The sequence below is a fragment of the Centrocercus urophasianus genome, unplaced genomic scaffold, assembly GCF_019232065.1.
Source record: "Centrocercus urophasianus isolate 14NV4802_14NV808 unplaced genomic scaffold, USGS_Curo_1.0 seq_12, whole genome shotgun sequence".
In the NCBI taxonomy this organism is placed as follows: Eukaryota; Metazoa; Chordata; class Aves; order Galliformes; family Phasianidae; genus Centrocercus; species Centrocercus urophasianus.
The window spans coordinates 25,449,365-25,460,238 of record NW_024884364.1 but is presented as its reverse complement, the minus strand read 5'-3'; positions in this window follow the sequence as shown (position 1 = coordinate 25,460,238).

Sequence of the window (10,874 nt, the reverse complement as noted above, 5' to 3'; positions counted from 1 at the left end):
AAAAGTAGAAGTAGACAGAAGATCATAAAATAGGAAAATTATTAGGAAAAAAAAAAAAAGTTACAGAGACTACACTTCAAAATCACAAATTGTCTTAGTTTCAGCTAAGACAGTTTTGTTTTTCTTGGTAAAATGCTGGATTTTGGTTTTAGTAGAAAAACAATGTAAGTTACACACTGATGCTTTCGTTGTTCTGAGCAGTGCTTTACAGAGCCAAGGACATTTCAGTTTTTCAGCTTCCCCTGGTGTCTTGCCAGCATGGAGGCTGAGGCGTCCCAAGGAGATGGAAGGGGACAGACTCAGGACAGCTGACCTAGACTGGCCACAGGAATACTTCATACCATATGACATCATGGAAAAGGAAAGTCTGAAAAAGGGAGGAGTTCATATGGAAGCCTCTTGCTGCTTGTGGACTAGCTAGGCATCAGTTAATGGATGGTGAGTAAATGCTTGTGCATCACTTGCTTAAATACATACACATTTATATATAACTGTCATAAGATAACATATATAATACATATCCTATTGTGTTAAGTATTTATATTTGTATGGAATGTATGTATGTATGTGTTAGATCATGCGTTTATTAATTTCTTGCAGAAAAAAAGTATAACATTCCATAATATCGTAATCTTATAGAGAAGTAAATAGTAATAGAGCTATAGCCATAAAAATTGTTTGCTTAGATCCATGGGATTACTTTGAGAAGTAACGTTTAGATTTTTTTTTTTAAGAAATTTAGATTTCTACAGTGGAATTCAATGTAATTAGAGACACGGTAATGAAATAAAAAGTAATGAATGTAGTGGCAGTGTATGTTTAAATATGGAAGTTCAACCCTGCAAACTGTAACAATATAATTTCTCACAAGGTTACTGTAACACTGAACAGAATTGACTCAAATTATTATTGCAGTTCTGAATATTTGAACTGAAAAAAATGCATGCTTGAAGTTGTGGTTGCACTTTAAGTTTTGTCATAGCAAAATAAGTATATAACCTCCATTTTGAAAATAACACTTGGAATAACATTTTCTTTCTTAACAGTAACAAGATCTATTACAACTATAATGAAACTGCTTTACATTTTGCATGCAGCACCCCAGTACCAAATCAGAGACTTTCTGCTCACCAGGAAAGCTTATGTAGTCACGCAAGGCCAAATTATCTGCAGGTGTAAGTGAGTGCATCTTTATGGAAGAAGGATAAGTCTTTTTTATATTGTGGTGTTTCACATTCTTCATCAAGGTACAATTAGAAAAGGAGAGTTATCCAGAACTTAGCAAAATGCCTGCTGATTCTCCTTCTCAGTGCTACTCAGTATCCTGAATATTTCCAGGTGTGAATTTCATTCTTGCATATGGGTAGGAATCAATGCAAGGATCCTGAAAATCAGTGTATACTGTAGGTACTACTCCTTACCAACTCCATATTAAGGTTTTGTCTTGTATCTATTCTCAACACAGACCTCCTTAAAACTGCTATTTATGGTTGGGTTTGATTTCCCAGGTGATTGAGACAAAAAAACTGTCTCAACTGTGAACAGAATAAATAACTTGTGCCAATGCAAAAATAAATTACTACCTTTCATTTCTGTTTTGATGAATATTTTTAATACATATCAGCCCGTATTAAATAAATGATTAATGCTAAATAAGTATAAATATTATTTACTTGTCATGAAATGCATTTAAGTATGTCAAAAGAAAAAGTAACCAACACTGCAAAAAGGGAAATGTAAGCTCAAAGTGTAAGTAATTTCAAAAACAGGAATTCTACCAAATTTTATTAACTAATATCTGAGATGAATGAAAGTTTAGATTTTTGTGCTTTCTCTGAGAAAGACAATTTTTTTTCTTTTTAGCAATTAATGATTCTCTTAAAACGTTGTCTCCTTCTGCCCCTTATCCTGCCTTTTAGATGTTCTAATACTGCCTTTTAGCTGTTCTGACTTCATTATAGCTTTAAAGATATTAAAGTATTATGTTTCATTAAGAAACAAAAATATAGCCAATCATCATCTTTTCTCATTTCACAGCTTGAAAACCCACCTTCTTGTTGGGATCAAACTATACAGTTCGTTTTATTTCTAGACAAATACATTCAGACTACACAGTTTTCAGAGTGTTCTCATTCACGGTCTTCTCTTATTTCACAAACATGAGCATCCTTGTTCTTTATTCAGAACAAATGAAAATGTAGCTTTTCTATATCATCATACAAGAGAAAGGGAGAATGAGAAAAGGGAACTGTAAGTTCTTTAGTCTGTAAATGATATAATATTATTATTTGATTTCTGGCATAAATATTTCCTATGTACAAATATGTTCTATGTTGAATATAAAAAAATATATATTTTCTGCAAGAAAAGTTTTCTAAACAAATCCTTTTTTACAGAAATCACTCTGTGAATGAATCTTAAGTGTCACTGCTCTCATCTCTTGTTTGATGAATTTATGGGTGTAATTTTCACACACCTGCATTTTTATCAAAACATATTGTCATCTTTTATTTTTCCACCTTCAAAGATTTTTGTTGTGTCAATTCAACCTTAGCTGTTCCCTCTTTGCATTTGCTCTTTTCCATCATCAAAAATTTAAGTATGCACAAACATATATTCAAGCTGCTGTCTTCAGTCACAGAACAGCTTTCACATAGAAGTCTGCTTTGCTTTAAATAAATACCTCACATGTCAGAAATCTTGTGTAAACTAATTCATGAGGCTTCTACAAGGGAAGTTTTGGCCTGTAGGTATTTTTTTGATGGCAAGAGTGAAAACTCTATGTCTCAGATATTCGTTGATAAGCAATTGTAAAAACCAGACTAAACCTAATTTTCTCTTCTCTCCGTATCATGTTCATGGTCACACCGTGAGGTGCTTGTTTAATTTTTGTTATTACTGATATATTCTCACAACACACATATCAGAAATCTGTGGGAGGATAACACTTCCAATTAAAAAGTTATGCTAGTGAGAAAGAGAGGAACGCATAAAATGTTATCCTTCTGAAGATCCTTTAGAGTATACTCTCAATCACAATCTTTTAAAACCTGAAAACAGACAAATCTCCTATTGAACCTGACAAGTATAGTCAGAAATATATAAAAAAAAGAATAGAACTTAGCAGACTTATAAATCTCTCTATTTATGATTGAATCTTCTTTGCTATATTTCCTATTGTATAGTTTGATTTTTTTTTTTTCAGTGCACATATTATACACACATTCATCCATGTCAAAATAATAACACAGTAGAGAACAGTACTACAGTGTACTGGCAGCCTTGCAGAAGACATTATACTCAAGGAATCAGTGACCTTGAATAAATCATATCTGAGCGACTGAGCCTTGGTCATAGAGCTTGAGAATATGTGATTAGTATAATCTGTAGTTTCTTGTCAGAACTTTCTTATTGAGATCCCCAAATCTCTGCATCTGGTCAGGGTAGTATCACTGTTACATCCACAGGAGAATCAAAATGTCCTGGAGCTAGTGTTCCATCAGGAAGAGATACTTGATAGTGACCTCAGAGTGAATGCAAACATAAAATTTTAAAAAATATAGTTAAGCCAATTATTTTTCCTCTTCTCCCACAGACAAAGAAATTGATGCTGTGAGGCAAAGGTGTAAGAATATTATTTGAGAGTTTTATTTAGGTTTACAACAAAAGTATGATCAGACTGCAGGCTGGGGGATCTTCCTTTCTTAGAATAATGTTAAGTTATGACTTGACTGTGAGAAAGCCAATATGTGCTTCAGTTTGCTTTGCTGTACTTGTAAACTCACAAGACATCAGTCCTCCTCTTCCCATTAATTTAAGCCTGTATAGGGCTTTTATCTACTGTGTTTTCTTATGCAGGCCTATTCCATGCAGTTCATAAATAAATTTAAACAATGCATATCTAGAAGCAAAAATAAAAGTTCTCCAAATTCCATATTCCTCACTTTTACACCACTGGTAATACCATACCATGTCAAAGAAATGAAACTATCAATTCTGGAAGTGAAACAAGAATGTGGAAGGTAAGTAATCTGACATGAATATGAAGAAGGGTATATATTCCACTGTCATGGTTTTACGACTGTGGCCTTGGAAGATTGCTTTAATGGAGCTGATGTCTCAGGCCAACATACTTACATAAGGCAGAGACAGAGATGAAAGAGAGAACACTTTTTCCTCTATATAAAAAATGAAGTGTGTCATTTTTCAGAGCTGCTTAGAAGTTGTTCCCTGGAGTGCTCTTCATTTTGAAGAATACATTTGCTGTTTAAACTTCAAAGTCTAGATTTTATGATTTCTGAATTTACTAGATTTTTGAAGATATGGACGATTCAAGGCCAATATTATAAAATGATTTATGTGAAAATAACTGCAAATTTAAATCATTTTGAGTCTTTCATGCTTGATTAGCATGAGTAGCAGAAAACCTATGTTTTCATTCTAAAGAGAAAAGAAAACAAAATAAAAGTTTGTTTGAAGAAGAGGAAAATGCTGGCAGGCATTACACACTACAATTTCAAACCTCAGCTGAGTTGTCCGATCTTTTGATAAGCAGTTTTTGTGTAAATTATGCTTTGTTCTGTATTTCAATTAATGTTTCTTGGGAAATCTTGCATTTTAATTTTTGTATGATGCCCAGAAACTTAATGCTAAATTCCACGTATGTAAGAATGCTAGTGATGATAAAACAAACAAACAAACAAACAAACAAGCAAAAAACTGTGGCGATAACAGAGATCAGTGGGAAGGTATGACATTTTCTAAAAAGTTGGAAATGGACAAAGTTGAAGTCTCCTCTAGGATTTGCTTTCTTCATTAAAAAAGCCAGCAGGTCTGTATTTGGTATTCCAGTTTTGTTTTCTTTTGTATTGTTCTATGGCTTTTAAGTCCTATTTGCAAGCTCTGTATGTGCCCAAGGTGCTTTATACCTTCTGCTCTTATTTCTCTGTCTTATCTGTATTATTCTTAGTTCAATCATCCATTGTTTTTTTCTTTAAATTAATATTTTTTGTCTTCTGAGGTATGTACTCTCGTTTGATTGACCCATTATACTGCAATTAAAAAAAAAATTGTCTGATTCCATTTTTAAAAGTGAAAGAATGACAATAGAAACAAAAACTTTTGTCTGAGTGTTCCAACTGCTTGCTACAAAGTGGGAACAAAACTTTGCTTTTTCAGTGTGACAGCTGATTGAAGTGATCTGACTGTCGACTTACTAGTCTTCCAAGTAAGGCTCATCAATTGAAGAAAAAAACATATCAATATAATTACAATTTTTACACATAAACTTTGTGGTATCTACCCCTTTTCTCCAGTGTTATGTTCCTAACTCCTACGGCTGATGCTGGTGGTCCTCCTCTATAATGAGTCATAAGACCTCTGGGATCTTCACTGAGAAGGTTGTCATAAAAATTGCAAGGAGGTCAGAGCATTTGCTGTATATGTTTTCCATTACCTTGGGATAATTTCTACAGAGTTTCTCAAACAGAATGATTATTTATTCCCTATTCTCTGATTCCTAACTGAAGTTTGACCTTCTTCATCTGATGGATGTTAGATGAAACCTGTCATGAAACCAGCCTCTACTGGCCACATGTGTAGTAGGAAGAGCTGCTACTGGTTAAATAGTGACTGTTTGGCTTAGATCCTCCTATGGCTGGCTTCCAATGATTGGAAAAGGGGAAACACAACCCCCATTTTCAAGGAGGGAAAAAAAGCAAGGGCAAGTCATGCCTGACAGACTTGGTGGCCTTTTATGGTGGAGATGCAGCATCAGTGCATAAAGGCAGAACAACTGATGTCATCTACCTGGACTTGTGCAAAGCATTTGAAGCTGTCCCACATGATATCCTGGTTGTCAAATTGGAGAAAAATGGATTTGATGGATGAACTACTCATGTTATAAGGAATTGTCTGGATAGTCACATTCAGAGAGCTGCAGTTAACAGCTCACTGTTCTAATGTGGACCGGCAATAAGTGATTTTCCTCGGGGATCCGTACTGGGACCACTGGTATTTAACATCTTTGTAAGTTAGCTGATGAAACCAAGCAGCGTGGTGCAGCTGACACACAAGAGGTCAAAGATGCCATCTAGACAGACCTGGACAGGTTTGACAGGTGGGCCCACACCAACAAGACCACATACAAGGTCCTGCACCTGGGTCAAGCCAACCCCAAGCACAGATACAATGTGGTCAGAGAACAGCTGGAGAGCAGGCACGAGGAGAAGGATTTAGGGGCATCTGTTGATAAGAAACTCAACATGAGCTGTCAACATGCATGTGCATCCCAAAAGGCCAACTGTAGCCTGCGATGCATCAAGAGAAAAGTGGTCAGCAGACCAAGGGAGGCTTTGCTTGAGATCCCACCTGGAATACTGCATCCAGTTTTGGGGGCTCCCAACATAAGGACATTGAGCTGTTGCAGCTATTCCAGAGAAGGGCTAGGAAAATGGTGAGAGAGCTGGAGCACCTACCATACCAGGACAAGCTGAGAGAGCTGTGGCTCTTCAGCTTGGAGAAGAGAAGGCTCTGAGGGGAGCAACCTTCCAGTACCTGAAGAGTGGCTACAGAAAAGGTGTGGAAGGATTTTTTACAAAGGTATGTAGTGGCAGGACAAGGGAAAATGGTTTTAAACTGGAAGAGTGTAGATTTAGACTAGATATTAGGAAGAAATTGTTTACTGTGAGTTTGGGGAGACACTAAAACTGGTTGCCCAGTAAGGTTGTGGTTGTACCCTCTCCCAGGAATTGTTCAAGGTCAGGCTGGGTGGAGCTTTGAGCAACCTTAACTAGTGGGAAGTGTCCTTGCCATGGCAGAGGGATTAGAGCAAAATGATCTCTAAGGTCTCTTCTAACCCAAACTATTCTATGATTCTATTAATATATTCTCTTCCTTCATTCTACAAAAATGAACCTTATTCTGCTTTAGCTCTCAAACTGCTGCAGAGTCAAATAGAATGTGTGCAATTTTTTTAATGCCTTTTCTTACTAAATTGCTGACTTTTCATGTATATTTTATTTACATGTATTTACCGTACACATTCTTACTGGGGAAAACCAACAACTGCCTGGTGCATCATGCTGACAGTTGTCATTTTATGGCCCATACAGAGTTGTGGCCTTTTTTTGTTATCAATTTCTGGAAAAAAGAACTGCATATAACTGAATGTAAGGGTACTAATTGCTGCAGTACCCTGCAGAAATTAGTTATATAAACTGCAGTTATATAAAACTTTTTCAAATGTCTGCATGGGTGTACAGTTTAATTCCTATTTATTTATTCTTGAGACCTTACGTATATATATATTTTTCAATTACCTCAGGAGAGCTACTATTTCTTCTCTTTTGTACATTTTATTGTTGGATTTTTTAGATACAGTCTCTAACACTCCATCCTGTGCTTCCTGGTTTATCTTTTCATCTTGATTTGAAACAGGAAGTGAAACTACTATTTCTAATACAACAGAAGACAGACACACATCTTTCAAGAGGTCTGCTTTTTGTTTTCTATTTTCTTTGTTTCTCTTTGTTTGTTTGCCAGAATGTGTCAATGTGATTACTACCTATATGTGAGAAACATTTTAATTTCCAGTAATCCTATTGACTTTAATTCAATTATTTCATTATTTCACTAAAAAATCTTGATTATAAATACACAAGCTATATTTATATTTTTTCTGCTGTTGTGCAAATATTAATGCATGCAACTTTCTCAGTATCCCTGAAGTATCCATATGGAAAGCAATAGAACTGCTCACATGAAGAAATTGACTCATATACACTTCCTTCATGCATGAGTTCTGATATGATGATGAGATTCAGAGAGTGCATTGGGATTAAAATTCATTAAATTAATAAATATTGTGCCTTTTTATATTTTGATCAACAGCTTAATTCTGTTTTAAGGTGGTACTATTCTACCCAATTCTACATCAACCAGTTTACTTTGCAAGCAATTCTACTAGAATGTATTAAGTTTTGCATTTTTACACAGCGTTATGGAAAGAAAGCTATGGATAAGAAGAAAAGAAAGGAGAAAACTATGGAAAGGAAGAAGCTGTGCAAACTCTGGCCATTTTTAGAAATTTTATCTGTGAAACAAGATTGACAAAATTCTGTTCTCTTACATTATCAGGGCCTCCAGTGTGTTGACAAACTACATAAAAGATTTTTCTCCATATTCTCTGTAGTTAACATTTTCTCTAAAGAGTAATTGCTAACCACAACTGTAGTGATTTGTAAAGTGGTTCTTAGATGTTCCCAGACACAGCCATTTTTGGTTTTCATTTCTGCTCATAGAAGAAATATTGAATTGCACATGCTTCTTGTTTATGATTGGTATTGAACATTATAACTGTAAATCACAATGGTATTTTATCCTTCAAATATTCTATACAAAAATCTTTGTTAAGTACCTAAAGTCAGTAGTGAGAAGAATCCATTTTGGTTAAATATAGCCATGTTTGCACAGTGAACAAAATGAATTGAAATGATTTGTCATATTGTGATTCATTAAATGGGATACTTACATCAATAAAAAGCAAAAAAAAAAAAAAAAAAGAAAAAGAAAAAGAAAAAATAAAGCATGACGTTCTTTTGAAAAATGTTTGTAGACAATGTACAACTTCTTATTTGTGTGTCTGTGCTTTTGAAATTTAAATTCTTTAAGTGTTCAAATGCATTTTTTGTTGTTTATTTGCTATTTAGTGAAAAGTAAATATCTATAAATTATTAAAGGGTAATTATTCTAAGACAGTTTTACAAATCTACATCTTAAATCCCTACATCTGAGTCATATTTTTACTATCTTGTCTAGTCAATGGAGAAAAGCTGGCATTTCCTACCTTGTTCACCAGATACATTTTAGACATCTAAGATTACCTGTAGTACAGGCAGATTAAGGGAAGTCTGCTCATCCCTTATTCACTACATATATATCTGTACTTTGTGCACTTATTTCTTTCCTGCGTACATGAAATAATTATGCATCTTCAGCGACTTCAAATATGGCATAAAATAATTCTGCTTATTTCACTGATAGGTTAAAGTTTCAGTCAGCCACATTTTATAGTCGCAGAATGTTTTAAGTTTTACAGACAATTTCATCCAGCCAAAAATGTCATGAAAACTCTCTTCTGAGATTATTGATATAACTGTCTAGTTATAGACACTGTTTAATGGCCAAGACAAACTTACCTCTTTGTTTATGTCATCGAAATTATCTTGTCAGATTTTCAAATGGCTTCTTTCCATGCAAGCTTCTAAGACTATAATCAATTCTAATTTTCTCCATTATCAATAAAATCATTTAGTTTTCCTCACTCATATTCTATGCTCTCTGTAATTTTATTTTTCTGCCTTTTTCTAGTTCTTCTTTATCTTCATATAAACTCTTTACTGCCTCCTTTTATTCAAGTCCTCCCTGAATGAGTCCACTCTCGTATATGAATTTACACTCTACTTCAAAATAATCTTTAATTTATTGTCAATGGTTTATGGGCTGGTTTGGCCCAGTTCCGTGACCAGTGGGGTGGAGGGATTTTGCAAAATCTGTGCCTCCAGAAAAGTAAAACAGGGGACCCCAAAATGATTAAAAACAGCAGCAATGATCTGAGGAAAAACAAACTAATTTATTAAATATAGTATTGGAATGCAAGATAACACAGCATAGTACAATATAATTAGAATTGAAGCTAACAAATCAAATATAATGAGAGTGTCCCAAAGGTGGATAGGCCTCACCATAACACTGAGGTTAGATGTGCAGTGCAGTTGAGCACTAGGGTGGAGAGCCTGACAAAGAAGCGGAGCAGTCAGATGACTTACCAAGGCCTTATATCTGTTCCCCTGAATAGAAATGAAGACAACACTGTGAGCAGTCTTCTGGGGAATATATTTCTTCTCTTCTGGGACAGGTACCTGGAACTGGAGCACTAACACTTTGACTCCCAGTGCATTACATGATGTTGTGATATGGAATACCAGTAACTAAGAATCATAAAAATATGACATTTATCTATCTTTCATATTCCTTATGTTCAGTAAGGAATGTTATGTTCATCCTTAGATGTTTATATCACTGATATTAATGGTGCTCTCATCAGATCTTCAAGTTATGACGCTTCCTGCTTGCCTACCATTTTGATTGTATTGATATCCTGAAATCATAGCACTGCTTTTCCCAATTCCTTAAGGTTCATCTTTAATATCCTTAGAAGCTTTTGAGCACAAATGTAACATTGATTATAGTAGCTTTCTTGATCATGTTCTGTTTTCCTTTTATATTTCTTCTCTTGTCTCTGAATTTTGACAGCATCAGTCATACTTGCACCTGTAAAGAACTGCTAAAGGAAATAATTTCCTGAGTAATACAAAAACAAAACAAAACAAAACAAAAATTACATTGATTCTCTGGAGCTCAAAAGCCATTCCACCTGTTTCTGGATCATTTTTTATATCTGCCTTTCAGATGACCTGGTATGAACCCTAAGGAACTGGGAAAAGCAATGCATGATTTCAGGATATCAGTACAATCAAAATGGTAGGCAAGCAGGAAGTGTCATTATATCTGCCTTTCAGATGTCCTTTGAAAACCTTCCTTTAGTTTACAAAGCCTATAAACAACATATTTTCAAGTACCACTTATGAGACAAGAAAGAATATCAGTACCTCCACATTTACATATGCATTATCAAGCTTTGTCAGCAAAACCAAATTAGTTGATACTTAAAATGTGATCTGCTTTAATTCAAGACTGTTATTATTTCCATTTTCCTCTGTAGTTCTCACTAGTGACAATGCACTGTACTGAAATAACACTGAGTTAGAATATTCTCCGGGAGCAGGCTGTATTTTTGCTTAATTTATTTGTAT